Source organism: Sinohyriopsis cumingii, chromosome 11 (genome assembly GCF_028554795.1).
Source record: "Sinohyriopsis cumingii isolate HCF-2022 chromosome 11, ASM2855479v2, whole genome shotgun sequence".
NCBI classification, from domain to species: domain Eukaryota; kingdom Metazoa; phylum Mollusca; class Bivalvia; order Unionida; family Unionidae; genus Sinohyriopsis; species Sinohyriopsis cumingii.
Genome location: NC_142971.1, coordinates 10,030,419 through 10,053,989, shown reverse-complemented (window position 1 = coordinate 10,053,989; position 23,571 = coordinate 10,030,419). Strand labels below are relative to the sequence as shown.

The 23,571-nt window shown below is 36.8% G+C and overlaps 1 pseudogene across 1 annotated transcript in view; it reads left to right on the top strand.

Moving 5' to 3' along the window:
* The first annotated feature begins 3,307 nt into the window (after positions 1-3,307).
* The window catches only part of LOC149787600 (uncharacterized), a 124,166-nt pseudogene continuing 103,902 nt past the window's right edge, over positions 3,308-23,571 (top strand). The window contains exon 1 of the transcript XR_016424074.1: positions 3,308-3,766. The product of XR_016424074.1 is annotated as an uncharacterized LOC149787600 (transcript). The remainder of the gene's footprint in view (positions 3,767-23,571) is intronic.

The following is a 23,571-nucleotide window of genomic DNA, read 5'->3' as shown; positions in this document are numbered from 1 at the left end:
GACCTGACGGCTCAATTAAATAGTGCATTTTGTGCACAGTAATCCCTGGGGGATGAGGCTCTAATTCCTTCCCCCGGGATCAATTAAATAGTGCACTTATGGATGTTAACCAGACCTACCTGCCCGTACGGGCGAAAACGTCTATAATTTAAATGATGATGATGATCACAGGCGGTTCTGGCAAAATACTTTCATTGTGGCACCACAAACGAATACTTGTCCTTTCGAAAATTCTCGCCGATTAGTGCATATGTGCACCGGGTAATCGTATGAGCTGCCCTCGTGTTTGAAGCGGTAGTAAATTTGTGGAGGTTAGAAGGCTCCAACTTGGCTAAATAATAAACATTTCACACTCCCACCGATACATCACGTGATACCTAAGTTTCATTATCTAATAATAACAATGAAGAGAAGATTTGACGTGCTTCACTAGGATTTAACGGAGTGTCAGGACAATACTGCATATATGCTGCCGAACAAACGTTAAGCTATACACATGTAAATGTAAGGATATGCACAAAAAAAAAAGCTTTAGAAAGAGGAAAATAAAGATACTTTGATTTAGATAACAGTGAAGGGCTTGCGTGTGTATTTCCTGCCATAACTCATCGCGCTGAATAGGGTTGATCCATTTACAAAAAGTCTCAAATCTGTCGATTACATTAAATCGTTTCCTGCCAAACGGTAATATTTTCGTTTGAATGCCTGTGACGTGTCAGCAGTCTGTTATTTATATGTTAGCTCATATTTTACAACTACTGACACATTATTGACGTAGTTGTAGCGTCTGCTTAGTGCAAAATAGGCATCTTGCAAACTTTCTTCATGTCGACCCTACGATTATACGCTTACTGACAACTTATTCAATCGTAAGTCTACAAACAGTTATTATTTGGAGTCTGGATATTCCTATATGAATTTCGGGCGAAGTCATTCAATGACGAAAAGAAGAAGAAAAAAAAGTATCATTTTAGAAGCCTTTGTGGAATTGAACGAATGTATAAGAGTGCTTTTACGGAAAAAGCATGTACTGAGGCTAGTGCCTGCTTCCAGGTTTAGTTCGATTATACCTCGTGCACTGACCAGTATGTGAAATTACAATTTCAGGGGTTTTATTATCCAGATGTTGAAACAATCACAACTGATTGTTTATGCTCTTTGGGTAGCCGATATCAGTTTTGGGTTTAACTTCTAAAGTTCACGAGCAAGTAGTTTGGTTAAATAAATCAAGATAACGTATATACACGAGTATAACTCGGATTCAACTGCGCACCGCATATATCCTAGACAGCCGGCGCATTGTGCAACGGCAGATCAGGGTCTGTATTACTTGCAGTTAATAAGTTAGTGAAGACTGTAGCTATTGTTTACGGCAACGATTCTTACGTTTATTGGTAACCCTAACCCCCAGGCAAACAACTTATTATTCCTATTGCTCAGCCAGGCCCACCTCCTAAATATCAAATATCCAAATTCGCAGTACGCACTTCTGAACATCATATACCAACTACCCAAAACATTGCAATCTGACACCATGTTGTTTAATAAAAAAGTGTGTCCAATGCATGCATGTATGCATGCACGCAAGGACGGTTGTTGTTGTTTTGGGTTGAACGACATTTCTCAGCTCAAGATAAGCTATACATAGCGGCCAGCATAACTGGCGGAGGAAGAACCCAGGTGATACACTGATATGAAGCACCGACCCACGGGAAGCTAATATCAGCAGGCCCAGCCCTAAAGCATAGGCGAACGAGGCACCACCTTGCCCCCCCCCCACACCCCCCCCCCCCGCTAACTCGCAATGGAATTTTTTGCATGGGGCCCGCGCGCTCATCGCTTGCTGCCTTGGGCCCCGCACATCCCAGGGCCTTGCCTGAATGGCAGCTTTCTCACAAGCCCACATTGGTTGAGTCCGAGACTCCAATACAAGCAGACAGAGGGGAGATGGCTGTTGTCGGTAAAGGCAGCGTTTTAGATCATTCGACCACCTGAGCATATACACACACGAGGACGGGCATTGTTCACCAGAGAAAAGAAAACACAAAAAGTGCTAAAATTTCGAAGCACAATCACTCTATCTATACTTATCATTCACGTCCTCAAGGTCCAATAATTCCTGAGAGAAAGATATATAAATTTTAATAAATATTTTCCCGTTATAAGATAGTATCAATCTTGCATTCTCTTGGTAAAATAGGTGTGTTATCAAATATTGTTGAAATCGCCAGAGGTTTATACAATTAATTTTTGTATAGCTTTTATTATTGGAAATAAGCAACTGAAATAGAAGATTTAATCAAATTAATTCTTGCGATATCCGTTTTCACACCTATCGTTGTACATAATGAATGACCCCAGTTGTCAAAAACAAGCAGAAAATGTATCATTTCGCCTTATATACATAGACAGCGGAAATCGCAGTAATTAAAAATGACACCTTGAGGTGTGAGGAGTGTTAGGATTATCAGAAATAAATTATGTTCGGGTTTTTTTCTGTAACACCTCGTTTCCTTTCTACTATGACTTTGGCAATTCTAGTTTTAATGACAAACCTTGTGAGAATTGGTTTCTTAGGGAAAGATAGGTCAGAAAGATACAGAGGTGCTTTGCGTTAAGCGCTGAGGGTTGGAAAAGTTCAACATCGTGATGTGCCAGACCCGTGTTTTACCTTTTCCTAAAGTTCTATAGGTTATGTTGGCACCCCATGACTCCGTTCCAGCAGATGCTGGTAAAGAGTTGGAGGTGTAACCTTGTTTTTCGTTTCTAAAGGTCATGGTTTGTGATTTATGTATCCCCCGTCCTCCCAATTGTGGATTTCATGTGATTTTGTTTTATTTGTATTAATTTTTTTAAAAATTAATTTTATTATTATTATATTAATTTTTTATTCTTATTTTGTATTTCCCTCCCCCTCCCCCGTCAGGGTTGATCTTTGTTTCGTTTCGCAATATATCTCGAGTTACCCTTGCATGCGGGTTTTGAGTTGTACTCCGTTCCCACTCGGTACGCAGGTCGGTTTCCATTCTCAGGTCAATACTTGTAAACACTAGTGCTTTCGATTGTTTTCTTGCCTTGAACCCGACATGCATGAAACTTAGGATCGTACTCGTTTTCCCTTTGCGAAAGTTAAGGGTGAAAGTTTCCGCTCCCATCCCCAGTTCGTTACCGTTATTATTTTGGAGTGAATTCCCACAGTCATAAAGTCTGGTGTGGTGCTGTTTGTGTGTGATGTGTTGTAACTGCATTTTTTTATGTATATGCTGGCATTATCTATACTAACGCTCGCTCGATTGGGATTAAGTGACATGGCTGTATGAGCAGCGTGCAGCTCCTTACTTCAGGTGCAGTAAAATGCTCATTATCATACATCTTAATTTGTGCGGAAGGTAAAAATACGCACCTATCGAACCAAGTTTCCATAGCGTATCCAGTTCCAGTTCTTACGCCTCTCTGATTGATTTTAAGTCACAACGGTTAATGTTTGGCGCTTCCAACAATCGAAGCTGAACTTAGCATTAGTGCCTCGATTGCAGACGGCATTAAAATTAGCGTAGAAATCTCCGTTAACTGTGTGTACTTCACAGAAATATAGCCATCCGGAGTCGTGGTCCGTGCAAAGCGATAGTTCACTTGGGCATAAAGAAAGCATGCTTTGCTCTCAATATGTGTATTGAAAGGTGATTTATATGTTGGATATAGATTCATGCCAGGGATTTATTGAAAATACTGTCCATGAACCAAGGATTGGTAACATGACATATAGGTAAGCTATGTCTTTATCTATAAGCTGACTGAATTGTTGCTGTATATGAACATATAAACATAATTACATGAAAGTATATTTAACTATCTTATCATTTTCGATTTAATTTTTACGATGCAGTTGCGGGAATATTCTAGAAAAATCTTTAAACGCCAATGCCTTGCTAAAATTGGAACAAAATAAAACGTCTTCTTGCATCTTTCTGAGTTTACCTGTAAAGGCTTGTCTAAATTTACATTAAATATTTTTAATTCATATGCTCTTAATTTGATTTCTCTCAAATTATTATGAGCTTTAGAAAAACCATTGAAAAGCTAACTTCCCAGCACATTCCAATCTTGTAAAACATTACGTGAAATCCCAACTCTACCTTGCGTGTGTGTGTGTGTGTGTGTGTGTGTGTAGATAGATAGATGTGTGTGTTAAAGCTCTTCTCTCTCTCTCTCTGAAGTTTTGCGCTTACGATTTCTATATTGATTAACAAAATAAAAGCATTGCGGTAGTATTAGAATGGTGATAGTAAGTAGAATTGGTAGTAGCAATAGTAATCTGAGTAGTAAATGTTATCCATCTGCTTTAGGGGAATAGTTTTCTCAATATGCTCCCTCGTTCCGTCTGTCGGTAACTTTCATTCTTGCTGAACTGTGCAAAAATGCCTATGTGGTATCCACCTGCAAAAAAGACATTGTTATTATACTCCGCTGGAGTCCCTGGGAGAAGAACATATAGGTTACATGAGAATAAATGTAATCTCGGTGACAATTATGACTATTTTTTCTAAACACTATTCTTGTATTTATAACAGAAGGGTTAATGAGAGGGGCGCTTATAATAAAAAGTGTTAGTACTTGTGGCCTGCAATAGTGTGTCCATGAAAGTAGTTGTAATTTTTGCAATACAAACAATAGTAACAGCATGAGAAGCGCTAGTAGTAGAAAAATCCCTTCTTGCGTCAATCAGTTTTTTATTATTTATTTCACATGTTTTGTAAAGCGTAAGTGGATTCCATTAGTTTTGATACAGCTGGCTTTTTATGTTTTAATCAGTATGTATGTCGAGGTTGATATACACTAATACGCGAGCTATAGATCTCTATATGCATATGATCTTGCGTCTAATTCGTAAAACGCCCTATAAGTAGGGCCCATTTCGTTGTTTGGGGGTGGGGGTAATACTGTTAATAATCATCCATGTCAGCAAGAAAGTAAATATTATTGGCAGTTTAGCTAGGTACAAAAGGAAGATTATTTCAACCGTAGTTACAGATTATACATAAAGATTAATATGTCAAATTAATCTCGGTTTGTGCAGGAAATACATTGTATACTCCATTGTCGGGGTCATATAAAATTGCCCTACAACGCTGGACAAGACGTTGTTTGGTGGCTGGGGTAGCTAATTAATATGAATATGTGGTCTTAAGCAAAGTAATAAACAACAGCGAAGCCATCAAGTTTTGTAAAATTCAACAAATAATTTATTTCCCTAGAATACAAAGTGAAAATTTTAAAATAACAGTATTTCGAATTAAATCCCAAAATAGTCCAAAAGTTCTATCACCAGTCCTAATGAAAAAGGTTCTAATTAAATTGCAGTGGTGTTTGAAATAAAATCCAGCGCTGTATGCTTTCATCTCCCTGCAGTCTTAAATGTACTAATTTACTAGTGCCTGATGTATGATGATTCATTAACAACCATCCAATTAATCACAATAATATCATCCAAAATGTTGTCTGAATTCAATTATAATTCCAAGTTAATGTTTCTGTCAAAGAATATTATTTACGAGCAATTTTGCATTTACAATGAACCAATAATATGAAAACCTCCCCTAATGATGGTAAAGCAGTAATTAGTAATTTCTAAAATAAACAAGGCTATATAATACTCTAAGGCACAAAATAAAGAGCCAGGATGTAGGACAAAGGTTCATTTCTAGAATAATCTGTTACTTAAACTATAATAAGGAATGTGGTAACATCTCGTAGGCTAGATATTTACATGAGAGAATTTCAATATTCTAGACTCAGACTGAAATAAATACGTTTACCACTATTGATAATGATCTGAATATTAAACCCACAGTACTAGCCAACTATTAACTATGTACTATTTGTTCCGCAATAAACACAACATCAGTGTCTCTTGTCTGGAACAAACTGAACTTGATTTTGGACAAGGTCAAGTCCAAAATACAAAATACAATTACACATAAGCATGGAAGAAACTAATAACTACAAATTAAGTATACATAACACCGTAAAAAGAAATATTGGTAAATGAATCAATATAAACGGATTCATCAAGATGACCCAGTAATGTCTGCAACTTTGAAATGTTCTGGCTCACTTAGAAATGAACACGATGTCTGAAAAATGGATAACGGTGACCCTTTGGTCGTCAGCAGAGTCATATGTGGCTAGCATAATTGGCATCACTAACTCCCTTTACCAGCTGTTGCTGCTAACATACAACAGGTAGCACCTGGTCACATTATCCTGACACCAGACCGACCAGTCCTAACACTAATCTCTTAATACTGAGCGCCTAGCAATGCAGCTGTTAGTGCCATAAATTTTTGTATGATTCGACCGGCGTTTGAACCAGCGACCTCCCGCATCGAGGCAGACGCTATAACCACTGGGCCACCGGAGCGGTCCAAAGGTTGCTTTAAATATATATAATATAATCAATCATATCGTACGGATTATAAAAGTCCTTATTATCCATGCGCACGGACAATCACCATACGACTCAGAAAGGGGACATGGGTACTCTCAATCCTGTCGGGTACATCGTTTTTTATTAAAACAAAATGTGTTTTATGCATAATATAACAGACAACATAGAAAGCACTATTTAAAGTATTCAAAGGCTCTAACACGAAAGACATCAATAAGGCAACACATGGGACAGGATCCAATATCCGTTGAGAATGCAGTAATCCTTGGGCACGTACGGGTTTCTAGAAAATATATACCAGTGTCAAAAGATGAGCTTATTAGACATAATATAATTGACCCTTTACAACAGACCATATAAACTTCTTAAGAGCCTAAAACGTTGACTATCAGTATACTTGGAGTGACATGAACCATACAAGCTGACACTCTGCATTCCCATGGGCATTAAGGTTTTCGGGACATGGAGGTTAATGTAATCTGTCTGACTTGTTCATAATTTAATAGACACACATTGAAAAGAACTATCATAGCATACGAAAGGAGACTATGGGGGCAATGGAAACCTACGTAATTTGTTTTAATTCTAAGCAATTGATGGAAAATTTAAATAAGAAATAAGTTCAATTTCAATTGAATTGTATGAATAAAATAATATTAAAGGTCTTGCTTGATTATTTTTAAAGTTTAAAAAAATTAGCTGTGACGTGAACTGTGTAAAAGAAAATTAGACTCTTGAGTAACTAATCAAAGCATTTTTCTCTCGTTGGTTCATCGACCAGCATGAAAGTGGTATTGATTGGATTGATCTCGGGTTTCTGAGAGTGTGGCATCAAGTTAGTGCCACGCATATGAGTCAACACTCTTTTAAATTTAATGGCATGCAAAACTGAGGCGTATCTTAATTTTTTCAAAACGGTTTCAGTATACACAAAATTAAATTATTCCGGAGCTTCTAGTTTTTCGCTACGTAATAGGCGCGCTGGTTGGATTCAATTCAACTGTGCAATTGAAGCAATATAAGCGTGTTAGAAATAAACGGCGGAAATCTTCCAATTCGCAGTAAGAAAACGCAATGACTCATTTCCATTTCCACGTAATTAACTACAGAGATAGCGTGTGAGGAGAGACTAGAATCTTTCTAAATTTATGATAAAAATATTTTAAAAAATTGCATGTCCAAGGTTTTGCTTGTGATACTGCTTTATAAATATCACCAGCGAATATTGATTGCATTTTCCTGTTTTCGCTTCATCTTAGAACTTTATGAAAAGAAGAAAAAAAATTCTCTCTTCTAGATTCGACTACTAATCACTGAATTATGTTTCAGCTTTTAATAGTTAGAGAAGTCTTCTGAGTTTCGGAAATGTTCTAGTTCCACTGTAAAAGATAAAAAGAAGACAGTTGTTACTCATCCAAGATATTTGTTTACATCACAGGTGAAATTTACTCCGGTTTCATATGGAATACTGATTATTGGCTATGTTTCGGACATTTGCGAGAAAATTAATTAAAACTAACATCCAGACCTGGTGAGAGAGATACGTAGATAAATGTTTCTTTTAAGACAATGTACACTTTAATTCCGTTAACCAGCAAAGACGCATTTTGTTGAAGGTATTTTTTTTTTTAAGAAATGTGTTATAGATCAGTTTTAAAAGTCATCGACTACTTAGCTACTTACTCTAAAAAAAATTGATTTGGTGGGGAAAAGATTAAACAATACTTTCCTAATGCACATAAAAATATTTATAATGAATCATAGGTGGACTCAATAAAGCTCTGGCTGCCCAAGGAAATGATAAAACAGAGACAGTCCATGGATTTTTGCTACAAAGTATGATAAAAGACAAAGGCTAAGGTCTGAGATCAAAATTATGACGTTCCTTATTTTTTTTTTAATTAGATACTTTTGTTTATAAAAGAACAGTAAGCACTTAAACAACTGTCCTCGGCTTAACGCTCTCAGAAGTTCATAATATCTGTAGAGCGCCCTATAATTGTTTGTCCATATCTTTGCCAGACCTTACTTGGCATCGATCTCTCTTGAGTCATGGGAGAGTCTTGGTTGAGCGAGATTAAACTAAACAGAGCAATTATACTTCTGGATTGGTTTGTTTGAACAACACAATGCAGATTTTTGTTTATTATGGAATACCTTCACGTACAAAAATCTTTTTATCGTAGTTCTTTTGACCATTTTTCAATTTCTTCAAAAACATTTCAACGTGCCACTTTGTTGCCACTACCTTCGGACAAAGGCTGTTTGAAAGTATCTGATCTTGAAGAAGTCCTTTACATAAAGGGCAGTTACGGAGCATTAGAGTATCATGTTGTCACTTATCCTCATTTAATCCAAATTCATTTATTTAGTTTTGCTATTTGAACTTTTAATTCTTGGCAAGAAAATCTTAGAGACAAATCATTTTCTCCCACAATGACATTTACATTTTATAGCCCAGACGAATCATAGCAAAATCAAATTTATTTCTTGCTGAAATGTCTTTTATTAATCTCTTTTAAAACGTTTTAGTGCAAAGTATTCTTTTTTGGAAAGGTAAATTTGATGAAAACCATACTTTTCACATTTCTCATATCAATTTTTCCCCTGGAGGGATTAATGATTCAAAGCTCTGATGCATCCAAAATCGTTTTCATCGCGAAACCAGAACTGATACATCCTAATATAATAGTTATAGCAGAGGAGGTGAACAGACCTTTTGCTAGAACGTCAATTTTGAAAAAATAAAGCTTCCTACGAAAACGAAAAAAAATAAGGTCATTAACGCCAAACCGAAGCCTCTAACTGACCGAGAGTTTCTCTCCAAAAGTCTCTCTTGGGGGTTAGTTTATTTTGTTACTTTATTTTTGTCGTTTGTGTTTTTCTAAATGTGTGTGTGCGTTTTTGTTTACCCACCGGACGCTTATTTGAGGTCGCACCTCCTCTGCTGCTATAATTAAATCAAATAATATCAATAATGGCACCTGGTGCTGAATCTTATACAACTAGATTAGCCAGAGAAAGATTAGAAGCAATCAAAAAGTTTATGCCTGTTCGTGATTCTCTTAGACAAGAAGCACAAGTTGAATACGCGGAAGGTACAGAACAATTGTTTAAACCTGTTGCAAAAGTTACTGAAAGAGTTATAGAAGCTACTGAAGGTCTTCTTCCAATGCTAAAACAGACTGCAAAAGATACTAAGAAAATAGCAAAAACAACTAAACAAACAAGAGATATTTTTAAAGATATTTCAGGTGAAGCAGATGCTGCTCAGCCTGCTGACGTAGACGATGATACTCAGTCTGTTGACATAAATGAAGTAGTACTTGAAGATATTGAACATGCTCGTATTAAAGATGATACACCAGGACAAGGAAAAGTTAATGCAATTGATAAATTTAACGATGATAGTATTTCCCACACAAGAAATATTAAAAAGGTAGATTTACCTACATTTGCGGTGGATAGTTATCATAACAAAGAAGCGTTTTTGAAGCCCGCGTACTAGGATAAATATGTGAAAGATTGAACCTGGTACGATTGGGTTTATAAAGTACATTATAAATTTGATAGGATCCATAAAAAACGATGCAAGATATAATCATTTTACTGATGGAGTAAGTAGATACATAACAAAATTACAACGACTAGAATCACAACAACTATTAGGGTTACTGGAGCAACTATCTCCAGCAATAAGCAGTCAAGAAACTGAACAAGAAGGAAAACAAAAGGAAGAAGCTAAACGAGAGAGAGAAAAAAAGAAAAAGACCCGGAATTTAAGAGAACTAGACAAATGTAGAATTACGTTCTTCGCCAGGTAAGAAAGATGCAGATGAAACAACTGGAAGTGGTTTTGTTACTCATTGATTCTGTCCTGACAGTGTTCTTTCTGATGTAGATATATTATAAGTTCTGATCGGAGGAAAACGCGCTGGAAATAATTCGCCGGAAATTATTAATGAAATATCTGATATTTGTCGAAGAGTATTCACTGGCGGTTTTATGGATCGCAATATTTACCGTTCCCTTAGTGATGAAAGTGCTGATGATTATCACAGCAACTAAACAATTAATTAATCACAATATAAAAAATGTTCATACACACTGCTCAACGTGGAAATGTAATGGTTAGGGTAGTAAATTACGACTGCCAGCTTACAAAGCGATTTACGGAGATGGACTTGGTGATGTTGTTCAAGGTCTATTTAGAAGGATGGTTCCAAAAGCAATACCGATTGTAAAACAATTACGAATGAAGGCTATTGAGGCTGTTCGTGATAAAGGCATCGGTACTATTGGTAATCTTGCTGGTAAAGCGTTCTCGACAATCAAGGATAGACTAGCACGGTTAATTAGACAAAAACCGCAGCAAGTAAAATTACCCTGTACCGTAGTTATGCCTGCAAATGTCAGCAAAATAATACATCTGACCGCAAATAAAAAACTGGCGGAATTGGCTGCTAATGAAGTTGTTCCCACAAAGTTAACTAATGAAATTATACCGACAAATACAAGTTTTATTTCAGGAAGTGGTCTTCGTGTTAGACGATAACAATTATAATACAGATGTTCAAACGTGTATCCGATCCGGCGTTCGATAAAGACGCACCAGTTCTCGAAGATGAATCGATACGTGATTATCAATTTTATTCCTACGATGCAAGACAACCAAATCAGCGTGGTCAGATCGAATTGCAAGTATAAGATATAAGCAGATATTTCTTACCCGCCGAAGCATTTATTAACGTAGAAGGTGAAATTATAAAAGCAGAAGATACTGAGTACGCAGGTGATGTTATAATTGATTTTGTCAACAATGGTATCATGGCGTTGTTTGACATTGCCAAATACATGATTGATGGAAGAAATATTGAATCAATTCAAAAAGACGTTAATGTTGCTACAACGATAATATGTTTAGCAAAATATTCAGATGATTATACAAGATCAGCCGGTCCGACAATAATGTTCACCAAAGACAATGCTGGCCACCCAGACAGCAGACAGTTTAATATAAGACGACTAAGAAATTTTGCCGATAACGCCGACGCTGATATATGGCCGATTGTTCATAATACTAATCCAGATTTCAGCTTAGGATTTATAACACGACGATCGATGTTAAAAGGTGATCGAAGGAGATTTTCATGTGCGATTCCATTATCTCATATCTTTGGATTTTGCAGAAATGTTAGAAAAGTTATTTTTGGTGATAGACATACAATTGCACTTGTAAGAAAGGCTATTGACGATGATGCAATTCGGCGACCTGCTGGTGATGCTGGTAAAGTAATACTGACAAAACTTTCATTGTGGATGCCGGTAATGACTACATCAATTGCTGAAGAACAAAAATTACTTTCTTTTATGGTTTCAGGTGGTAAACCATTGTTATCATGGCTGACAGTAACCAAACACAGCATGCAAAGTTCTGTTAATGGTTTATTTACATGGCATATCGCTTCAGAGCGGGGTGTTTCCGCACCACGACATATATTTCTTGCTTTTCGAGAATTTACGCGAGTAAATTCACAAACACGTAGTCATGTGATATTTGACAAACTTGGAGTTAATGAAGTTTCTTTGCGGATAAATGGACATCAATAACCAGCTGAAGATATATTGTTAAATTTTGATCAAAATCACGTAGCACGTGCATATCATCGTTTGATGTCGTTCATGGGACGTGATCAAAATATTGATACTGGTCTACAAATATCACAACTAGATTTTACAAATCTGTATCCAATCTATTACCTTTCGTTAGAACATCTTGATTTATCCAGACAATCTGTCGTTTATATTCACTTTTAAGCTCAAGTAATTATAGGTTACTGCATTTGTATGGGAAAATATGAACGAGTTTTGGGATGGAATACTGCACTACCGAGTTTGTATTTTCCCATACCTTTTTATTATATGCTCATTTTTTATTCTACCTAAGGTTTAATTATATAAACAAAATACACTACAAGAAACAACGTAAATGAATGTATGCCGCATTCCAAACTAAATACACAAGCGCATATTCATCATTACATAAATCAACATTATTACTGCGCACATATCTCCGCCCAGATAAATTCGAACTTAGTCGCATGCTCGACATAACTTTCGAAAGAAAATGGCATGTCTAGTTAAAATTGAAATTTGGAGTCATATTGTGAATGAATGTGCATTGCAACAACTTTTCCATTTGATCTGGAATGAATAGATTTTGGTAATTTTCTCGATTCTAGGAAATTTCGTGATTATGGACTGGATTTGTATGTGACGATTCCACATGAAATACGTGAGATTTAAGAAGCTAGGGAGAAGCGTGTTGACATCTGCAAATGTGTTTCTGTTTATGTCATTCAATGTTTGAAATCATAATGTGGGAAAAATATGAAATCTTTCAGTTGCAATTATCAAAAAGACGCTATGTAATTTAATGTTTATTTCATTTTGAGTGCAGTAAGGAGGATGCAATTGCACTTATCATCGAAATTACAGCACAATTTCGAAATGTGTAATCCAGTTTGAAAACCTATGACATGGCTCATGTAATTCGGATTTGCAGAATTAAGAAAATACATTTTGAGGAAATTCAGGATGTAAAACTGCAAGTATATTTTATTTTGCCATTCTTATCACCAGCTAAAGAAGAGAGTATATGACTTGTCACTTGTATGTTATTTGTAAGGACCTTATCTTGCGTCTGTTGTATACTGTAGCTAGACTAAATCCGTAACATTGTATCAAGGCGGAATGTGTCAAAGCAGCTGGTATGTGCAGTCCACGAAACATCTGTTTTAGTTCATTCAGAAACAAATTTAAACAACCACAACGTAAAGAGCCTCTTACGCGAGTGTACATGATTGGTGTACAAATCAAAAGTGCTGGCGTCTGCGTCCATTGCTTGATTACAAAAGAAAGTAGTTCTTTTATGCACGTGAATGCTATACGTGTATTGTCGCGTGAGTTCAGTATCGGGTAATACTGAACGATTCTGACAATGTAAAGTTAACGGGGAATAAAATGAGCATATAATAACACAACCTCCTGTTACCTTGGTTGGTCCACCAGTCGTTCATGGTAACTAAAAGCAATTGTAGTTATTCTTTCAGATAAATCAATGTTAGTTGAAGGTGCTGGTGGAAGAATGAGGGTTATTGACAGTCCAGTGGAAAATATGTAATATTTTCTGAACATGTAATTAAATCACTTATCATATTATAAAAATGTCGTATAGTCACGTTGGAGTTATTCTGACTTCCGGTCAGGTGAAATAAATACAATCAAAACTCGCGAGTAAATGCGGAACAAAATATCCCAAAGAAAGATCAGATTTCTAATGACGGTCCAAACAAATTATCATTAACCAAGACTAAACTTAAACAGTTTAATAAAGCCTTGGAATCAAAACGGGGGTTCAACTGCATCTTTCTCCGAGCGCTGTTAAAGATATAATTAAAGTTGATGGTATATTACCACTTCTTGCAGCCATACGTTGATAGCCGCAGCCGCCCCATCTGTAGCGAAAGAAGCCGCGTTAGGTGCTGTTGGAACCGCCGCTGGAATGGCATTAAAGAAAGCAACAGGACAAGGATATAAAAAAGGGAAGGGGTCTAAGATTACCGGGAACCCCTTATCAATACGGGAAAGGTCTGAGACTTCCAGGAACACTTCGACGTCTTTCCAATGTCAAATAACTGTATCCCAGGAATGAAGCGATACTGGTAATGGTATCGAAATGGTCATCGTGATGATAAAGGTGAATGTATTTTCCATCCTTAAAGTCTTTCCCTCGAAACAACAGAGGCCCGCGCACTTCTTGAGGGTGCACTTTCAAGGTGTAGACTGGAGCTAGGACATCTTGCAATTTTTGCATTTCAGGAATGCCGCAGGGTGTGTCTTTGGACAGGACAGCTTGTTGTAACAGGAGTTCTGCTTCACTTCGTTGTTTGGCTCGGTTCGATTTTCGAATGTTCTCCCAGGCTCTTTTCCATTCTGCCGTGTCGTTTTTGTTGGCATAGGTTCGTCCCACCACGATAGCCCTGGCTAAACACATCTGGTCTTGAGGGTTGTGAATTTGGACGAGGCTCGTTTTGGTGATGCGAAGGTCGTTCACCAATAACACCTTATTGCGTTGTCCGGTCCCTTGAGGAGGAGAGACGTGGGTCATGTCGAGTGTGGCTTTTCCATCGGTGATGTCAAACTGGTCATTAGATTGTTGCACGTGTTGAATCTTGTCCATGGCTTTGGAAGCGGTCAATTCTGCAGGGGTGCTAAACTCGATCCAAACAGGGGATTTCAAACCGTCGTGTTGTATGGAAAGTCTGAAGCGATCGTCTTCTTTGGGTTGACATTGTCGCTTGAGTGTGGTGAGCAAAGAATCCCACACCCCGGTGATGAACCCTTCTGCTTTCTCCAACGGTACGTCGGCCTTGAAATCTTTAAACTTCACCGTGTATTTGTAAGCCGTGGTTCTAAATTTTCTAGAGGAGCGCTTTTCGGTCTCTCTAATGGAATAGTATTTGTCAGGGTTGACTAAGGGTGGTGAACTTTGTTTAGAGGGTTTGGATTCTGGTTCATTCATGTCCTCTTCAAAATCACTGGCATGAATTTGTGCCAAGACTTCAGCTCTGGTACGAGGCGATAGATCACGTTTCTGCCTCTTACTTTCTTCTTCTTTCTTCTCAAATGAATTGGATCGTTTCATCTTGAGTGAAAAACGTCAAATGACTAAAGTTTAAACAGCATGGACTAATTTATTGTCATGGCAGACCAGCGTATATAAAAGGGTGTTTGTCTTGTCCTTTCACTATTCATTTCACTCTCAAACCGAGCACAACGATGGAAGAGACTACACAAATCGAACGTTTCATCAGAGCTTTGCGAGGGGTCATTAGAAAATTCTCTTCAGACCAGCCGACGGACTACTCTCCTTCCTTGCGAGATAAAAGTCAAGATACTTGCTATATCTGTCAGAAGAAAGGGCATTGGTCTTCAGAGTGTCCAGAGCGTCAAAAAAGAAAAAAAGGGGTTAGAAAAGACAAAAGTCAAGATACCTGTTATTATTGTCAAGAAAAAGGACATTGGTCTCCAGATTGCCCAAAAAATAAACAAGAGGAGTCAGAAGAAGAGAGGGATTCTTCAAAGGAAGAAGAAGAGGAGGAAGAAAGCAGACAGGTGAAGAAAAAGAAACAGGAGAAGAAAAGAAGAAGGGAAGAAAGTGACGAGGAAGAAGAGGAAAAGACTGTGACGGTGAAGAAATTCAAAAAACAGATAGACTAAACAATGAGAGAGAAGAAGTCTATGAACTTTTTAAAGTTCTCTGTTGTGAATTGTGAATTGGATTGTAACTACTAATAAAAGAATAAATTAGGTATAAAAAGGTAAGTGTCTTTGGGTTTTGATTTTAAAATAAGAACGTACACTCACACATTCATACACACGTACTATGGGGTAAAATGTTTTTTGGGTTTTTTTTGAGTTATTGGCAATTGAAAGTCTATCTCTTTTCGAGAGACGTGGGTGGCCTTTTTTGTGTAGGGGTAAGTTTAAGCAATCAACTTTAACTGTCTTAAGCCTTTGCCACGGCCGAGGCCTACTTCTGATGATGATTTGGTTGAAATCACTAAGGGTGGTACGGTAGGTTTAGTCACAGGGTTGGCGTGTTTAGCTCGGGAAGGTCGTATTCTCTTCGGTCGTGATAAAGAAGTCTGATACATTTGTTTCAGACTTCTTAACTCCGCTAAAATGTCCAACAGTACCGTGACGATTTGACTTTCGCCCTCCTGTTTCTTTGCTGCTTCTTCTTCTTGTTTTTTTCTTACCTCTTCTTCTTGTTGCTGTTGCTGTAGGAGAAAAGCTTGTTCTGCTTCCTTTTGCCGCTGTATAAATTTCTCCATTTCTTCTTTATGTCTCTGTCTAAAATTCTCCACGTGCGGTAATGAAGGTGACGAAGGTTCCGGAACGAATTCTTGCGAGGTAAGAAAATCCACAAAATCCCAATTTACCTCTTCTGAAAGTAAGTCCGGGTTCCCTTGTGTAGTCTCCACTGCTGGTGCACCCCAATGGATCGTTTTCTGAGCTTTCGTCATGTTGAATAAACTGTCGCATGGATTGACAACACACGGGCGCTAGCGAATCTATATAGACCACGTGACGTCACAGACTGCTCTCTTCCGATTGGACGTGGGCTGACTGAATTTTTTAACGCGTGTTTGGATTGGTCAATGAACTCAATCCGTTTCAATCCTTCCTCTACCTATAAATAAGCGCAGTTCACAGCATTGATTCACCTGTTCTCGGCGCCTCAAGATGTGGAGCACAGTCGAATCATCAACCCTTGTGTCTTCGATGATTTTCGGGACGGACATACCGATGTATGTCCAATCCGAATGGACAGTTGCCCATAGGACCGCCAGCAACCTATGGATACGTAGGATTTACGTGGAGAGGCAAGGATGCCTCAAAAGAGTCCTGATTTACGGTCCTACAGTGAGACGAAGCCTAAGGACAAGAAGAAGTTACAGATGCCCTTTATGTTAATGGATACATTAACATAAACCCAAAGGCCCTTTTCAGGGCCACCCACATCTCTCGAAAAGAGATAGACTTTCAATTGCCTACCCCTTTTTTTAATTATTATTTTATTTTAAAAAACAAAAAAACAAATCCCATGTTCAATTCCCCTTGTCCCTAGAATTGCTTTTTTATCCCATGTTAAATTTCCCTTGTCCCTAGACTAACCCAAAATACATTCCCATGTTAATTCTCATTGTCCCCAGAGTGCCGGGCAAGTTTTCCCCATGTTAAATTTACATAGTCCCCAGAGTGCCGGGACCCTGTTTTTAATGGTAAGTCCCAATGTCCCTAGGGTGCCCCCATTCACTACTGACGTAGGTGAATCGCAAGCTCGTCGACCAAATGCAAAACAAATCGTCAGCATGAGGTATCAGAAGGGACACGGGCAATAAACTACTAAAATTTTATCAGTTTCATTAGAAATAGGAATCCGTGGTCAACAAATCACACTCTTCTTTTTGTTGTTCGGCATAGGTGGTTGAGGAAAAGGGAAGTGGAGATGTCATTATGGTGCAAACGCTGACTTCCTGGGACTGACAAGGAATCATCTTCGTAATTTATAAGATTGACTTGTTTCGTTCTAGCATAACCTATGGTTGTATTGGTGTTATAGTTTTCCAGCTATGACTGTTCGTTCAGTCAGTCAGTCAACTCCTACATAGCTAACGGGATAACATCTAAGAAGAAGCTAATCTTCCATGGTGAACTTTCGACATGTAGGAAAGTATTGTTATGTATATTTAATTTGTTGGTTTTCTTAATGATTATATATGTACATCCATATTTTGTACTAACTTTGTCCAAAAATTTAAATCATGGTGTAACTGACCAGAAACATTGACTATGTAAACAACATAATAATATGAGTGTGGATTAAATATTCAGATCATTAGCAATGGATGTAAACATGTAACAGACTTTATTATTAAGTGTGAACGCTAGAAAGGAAGAAGAAATCTCACAAGATCTTAACATTATCAAATATTTACAGTTATTATGGAAAATCAAATCAGATTTGTGTGTTTATTACCTAATTTAAAAAGGATTTCAACTGTATAAGACAGAGTACGAACCACTGCCCAAGTAAAAAATGTTCAAACTGTGTAAGAGATAGTACGAGAAACAGTCTTATTGCAAAAAGGTTCAAACTGTATAACAGAGAGTGTGATAAACAGTGTCTAATTTCTAAGACAAAAATTCTAGCTGTGTAGGAGAGAGTACAAGAACCATTTGTTAATTTTTTTAAATCAATTCAAGCTGTATAGGAGAAAGAGAGAGTTGTTGTTGTTGTTGTTGTAGGGTTTAACGCCATTTTTCAGCACACGATAGGCTATACATGGCGGCCAGTATTAATGGTGGAGGAAGAACCCGGGAAAACCCAGGAAAGAACCACCGACCCACGAGAAGCTACTGGCAAGCTTTCTCACATATCCACATTAGCCGAATCCGAGACTCGAACCCACGCAGACAGAGGTGAGATGGCAGTGATCCGCAACGAAGAGCGCTTTAGACCACTCGGCCACTCGGGGCCCCAGAAAGAGAGAGAGAGTACAGGAACAGTTGTCTAATTAAAGAAATTAGAAATTAAACCAAATTCGGTGGAGTGCAGATTTTATGTTTAGAATAATGTCTTCAAAGTACTTGTGTGTTCTGTTACTTGTACTGAATATCTAATTTCTTTCGAAGAATGTCATATTCTTGGTTTGCAAAAGAGTAGCTTACTTATGCAAAATCAAACCAGCCATACTTTAAGCGATTTTGCGAGCTATGCGACGATTATATGAAAAGAAAGAGAGCAAGGAGTGGTTATATTCGATTACTGCTAGTGACCAAGTCTCGACCTTTGTCGAAAATAATAACATTTACGAACAATGATTTACTAATATTTAAATAGTTATCGAGTTATCGATGCAGTGAAAGAAAACTCACGTGACCAGATAAATAATATGTCACTATGCGTTATGTAATATTTGTCGGTTATTGATTTTGTTTCTTTGGAATCGACACATTATTAACGAATAAACTATGCATCTGGGAAAGGTTCAGACAATGTTATGTGCAAGTGAGAGTTGGACAATCGGAATTCAAAAGTTCGTATTGCTTATGTTTGCTACCAGATGGCTAAATATCGTATGATTAATACTCTTTTTCTAAAATTAAGTTTGTTTTGGTGGTATTTAATGCCATTTTCAGCAGAAGATTTTGTACATGGCGGCCAGTATATGTTATGGAGGAAAACCCCGGGAAGAATCATGAACCCAGGGAAAGCAACTCGCAAGCTTTCTTACTTTTTAATAACTGTATCTGTGTACAAGGTAGGAGTAAATCTGTTATCTAAACTTTGTTTTTTAATAATTGAATCTTATGCAAATTTTGTCACCAGGTCTCATGCAGTAGTAAATCTATGATCTGGAATACACGGATTACACTGCTAAATATATAACAAGCTTCATCCCTATTATCGTATAAATTAAAGGATTTTATAAGTTATATTTTTAAGTAAACAAGTAATTTAAATGACTTTATATATTAATGCCAGACTTTCCTTTGGAAACGAATTCATTAAATCAATAACGTTTCATTGGCAAGAGTGTTTCTCTATGATCTCTAATATTCTCATGAACCATGAACGGGATTCAGTGATCTCATAGCCTTCTGCAATTATTATGATATCATGTACGGTAGCTTAGTAAGGACATCCTATTGTCTAAGTTATTTTGTGCAAGACTAGCCTGTTCCTGTTTAAGCTGATTGGGAATATAAACGTTTAGATCAGCCACAATAAGTATATATGGTGTAGATCACACATGCGAAATATGTACGACGTAGATCATCCACGATAAGTATGTACGTGTATATCACCCACAATAAGTGTGTACGGAATAGATCACCTACGATAAGTATATACGATGTACATCACACACAACACGTATGTACACGATAAGTATGTACAATGCAGATCTCCCACGATAAATATGTACGTTACAGATCACCCATGATAAATTTGCAGTTTAAATAATCCACGATATGAAAGCATGGTTTGATTTGACTAGCCGATTTGGTAAAGGAGGAAACGGATTGCCAGAAATCACAACACTGAATCAATTTACTTCATTTAATGCACACGTATTGAATATGTAATTTTCAAATTACAAGATGCAATCAATTTTACAAGATCAAATCATAGGATATTAAGTTTTGAAAAAAGCTGCAACATATTCTCTTTTCATGGCACTAAAAGGATGATTTTCCCCTCGCAGTTTATAAACAAATTGGCTTAAATTGCAAATTTGTCAAATTTCAGCTCAGAAGTAATGAGCCCCAAGATATGGAGAAAAGTAAATAGTGATACTATATGGAAAAAAGTAATTAGTGCTGCGGTGAAAAGTAATTATTGATAAGCTATGGAGAAAAGCAAGTATTAAATATACGAAGGGGCCATTCTTGTACTTCATTGTAATGAGAATCGAACCAAGAACCTCTTACGTACAAAAACAGTGCACTGGATTTTCACTACTTCAGAGAGTAAACTTTGCACAAATTATGAAAGAAGTTATTTTTAGGACGTTGCTATAACATGGTTCAAAACTGTTTTAGTTGAAAAATTTAGAATAAATATGTATGCCATTCCTTTCCTTTCAATCAAACGTATCACTCTTTACGTAACTAAAGCTAATAGTAGCTTGTAATAAAATTCAGCTAACAATTAGATTCTCAGTCTGGGTCTGATTACTTTCATAATTTCTCACATTTCAATTACGTCCTCGTTGATTGTTACTTTGCAAATGTTTTTGAACCAGACAAAAATATCATCTGATTTCAAGTTCTTCTTTACACTTTCTGTGAGCTCTTTCGCCTTCACAAACCTATTAACAATAATAGAACATGAACGAACCAATTTGAAAGTCCATTGATGTATCCTTGCGATGTGCTAGCCTTTCAAAGTTCACAAAGTGCTTTGTCACAGCAGTGACCGTGTGAAAAAGTTTGGAAAAGCATTGAAAAACATCTATTTCAGCCACATTGCTGTGTTGTAGTTCTAAAAGTGCTTATTTTCAACGAAACTTTTGTATAACAGATATAGTTTTAGTGTTAGTGGGCTTTGATGACATTTTTCAGCACATGGCAGACTATACATGGCGGCCGGTATATATTTTGAATAGAGGAAGAACGCAGAAAGAACCACCGACCTACAGACATCTACTGGCAAGTTTTCTCACATATCAAAGTTGGTCGAGGTGAGATTTATGGGTGATCGGCAAAGGTGCGTTCCTTAGACCACTCCGACTCAGCTTCAGTATAACATGTATAACACATTATGGAAGTTTTCGATTAGTGTCAAGTGTCCTCTACTCCAGAGCAAATTTCCTCTCATGTATACTGAAAGTAATTATATTCTTCACACATTGATGTGTAAAGCATGCATGGATTTTAACTTAGGAATTGAATTTCTGTTTGTTGCAGTACGCCTGACCTTCAATTCAGGATTCTTTATAATCAAAACTTTGCTATGTCTTATATTATTAGATCGACGCCAACTCAATCAGAATAAATGATTTGCTGAGTTCATACGCAGTTGTTTGAATAGAATCCATTTAAAATGTGTAAAGTGCGATTCACTTGTGATTGAAATAACTCATCCATGAAAACTTACTTAATTTTATAAGCGTTATACGAACGTTACATCTAGTTGTTATCTCGGGTCCGATACTCGTCCATGAAAGCCCGGGTCTATGGAGGAGGATTACAGCCATAATTTCATGCATGTATTTTCTGTTCTTCCTTAATGCATTATTGTAAATGGCTGCTTGCAAGTGCTACTTTCGTAATTATATCCATGTATATTATGTTATTCATTGATGCAAATTGTACGTGGCAAATTTGCAAGTGCTACTTTCCTTATGCATTATTGCAAATGTCTGCTTGCAAGTGCTACATTCGTAACTCTAGTAATGAATTTTGTATTCTTCATTGATGCAAGCTGTAAATGGCTGCTTTCAAGCGCTTCGATCTACTTTCCTTCTCCGTCATTGTATCTTGCTAACTACTGAATTGATTCTGTAGTTTGTCGCATGGTAAATGATACGTAAGTTATTGCAAATTTTGTGTATTCTGTTTATAAATTTGTTATATCTTAAGTTACACAGACTGCACCTTCTAAAATCATGATTATAATGTAGCATTAAGCACATTGCAAGTTAGCATCACGGAAGGTAGAATAAAACTATGCCTCATTATGACAACAGATGACGCTGTGACACGTCGATTTCTAGCATTACAACTACTCCCCTGACCCTAGCAACAAGAGGTTATACCACTTTACGGCATGTTTGGGACTTCTTATTTAAAATATCATTCGCATTATATTACCGCATTACAGTCAGTTGATTTCTCAGAGTATTAACATTCGGAAGAGAGGTGGATTGAAATAAGCACAAAACAAATTAAATGTATCAAATTGTATACAATTAGATATACTTACACAACGCTATATTTCCGTTGACCATTCCCACCCAATTTTTTCGGGGGTACATTTTGTGGGTGTAATTTACCGCTGCCGCACGTTGGCAGAAAAAGCTGGCCGCTTACAAGCAAGGTTTCAGGTCCTAATTTGTTTATCTATTCTCATTCACAATATTATCAATTTAGAGCATGCTTATTATTTTAGAGTGCAGTGCAAGTTTTACTTTCTGGATCAGTAAACCCCTCATAAGGTTTGAGCAAATTGCAGATAATTGCACATCGAGGCCATACTTTCTCTTTCTTGTTTATTCACGAGAGCGAGTATATCACAGAGATGAGGATTCTGTTTATTCTCTCATCCCTATGAAACTGATTTTATTCTGTTAGTCTGCAGTTTACAGTGACAGTTTAGTTACTATATATATATAACAAGAGTAAGGTAAATATTCAAATTATACAGAATTCTTATATATGTATTGCATGGATGATTATGCAATAGCCAGCAAGTATTGTCACTAGTTGTCTGTGACAAGTATCTCGTATCTCCAGTTTCATTTTAAAGCTCCAATTCAAATACCATAGCGATAGGCAAATGACTTGAAAGAAGGACATCACATACAATGTTTATACTGTAGCATATATATATGCTACACAAATGTGAACTTATATCATTATATATAAATTCTAATAGTATGAAATACATTTGCTATATTTAAACATATAGAACAAGTCCATACAATTATGAGATGCTGTATTTCCACAGACCCGGAAACTACTATTTTTTAATTTTTTAAATCGTATTCATCCATATATGAAGCGATATTTATAGTACAGATAAGACGATTGATTCTAAGGTACTTAACTGATAAATATCATAAAAATATATTATATTGAATGTATAATATATTGAATATATATAACGTTGCTACCGCTACCAGTAACCAGCTCAACTTGTTTTTATTATTGCTACAACACAGTACCAAACATACTTGATACATACGGATATGAAATTAATGTAGTAGTTAAAACGATTAATACACATTTTTACAAGTATCTTCTACAGATGTGCTTGTTTTCTACTA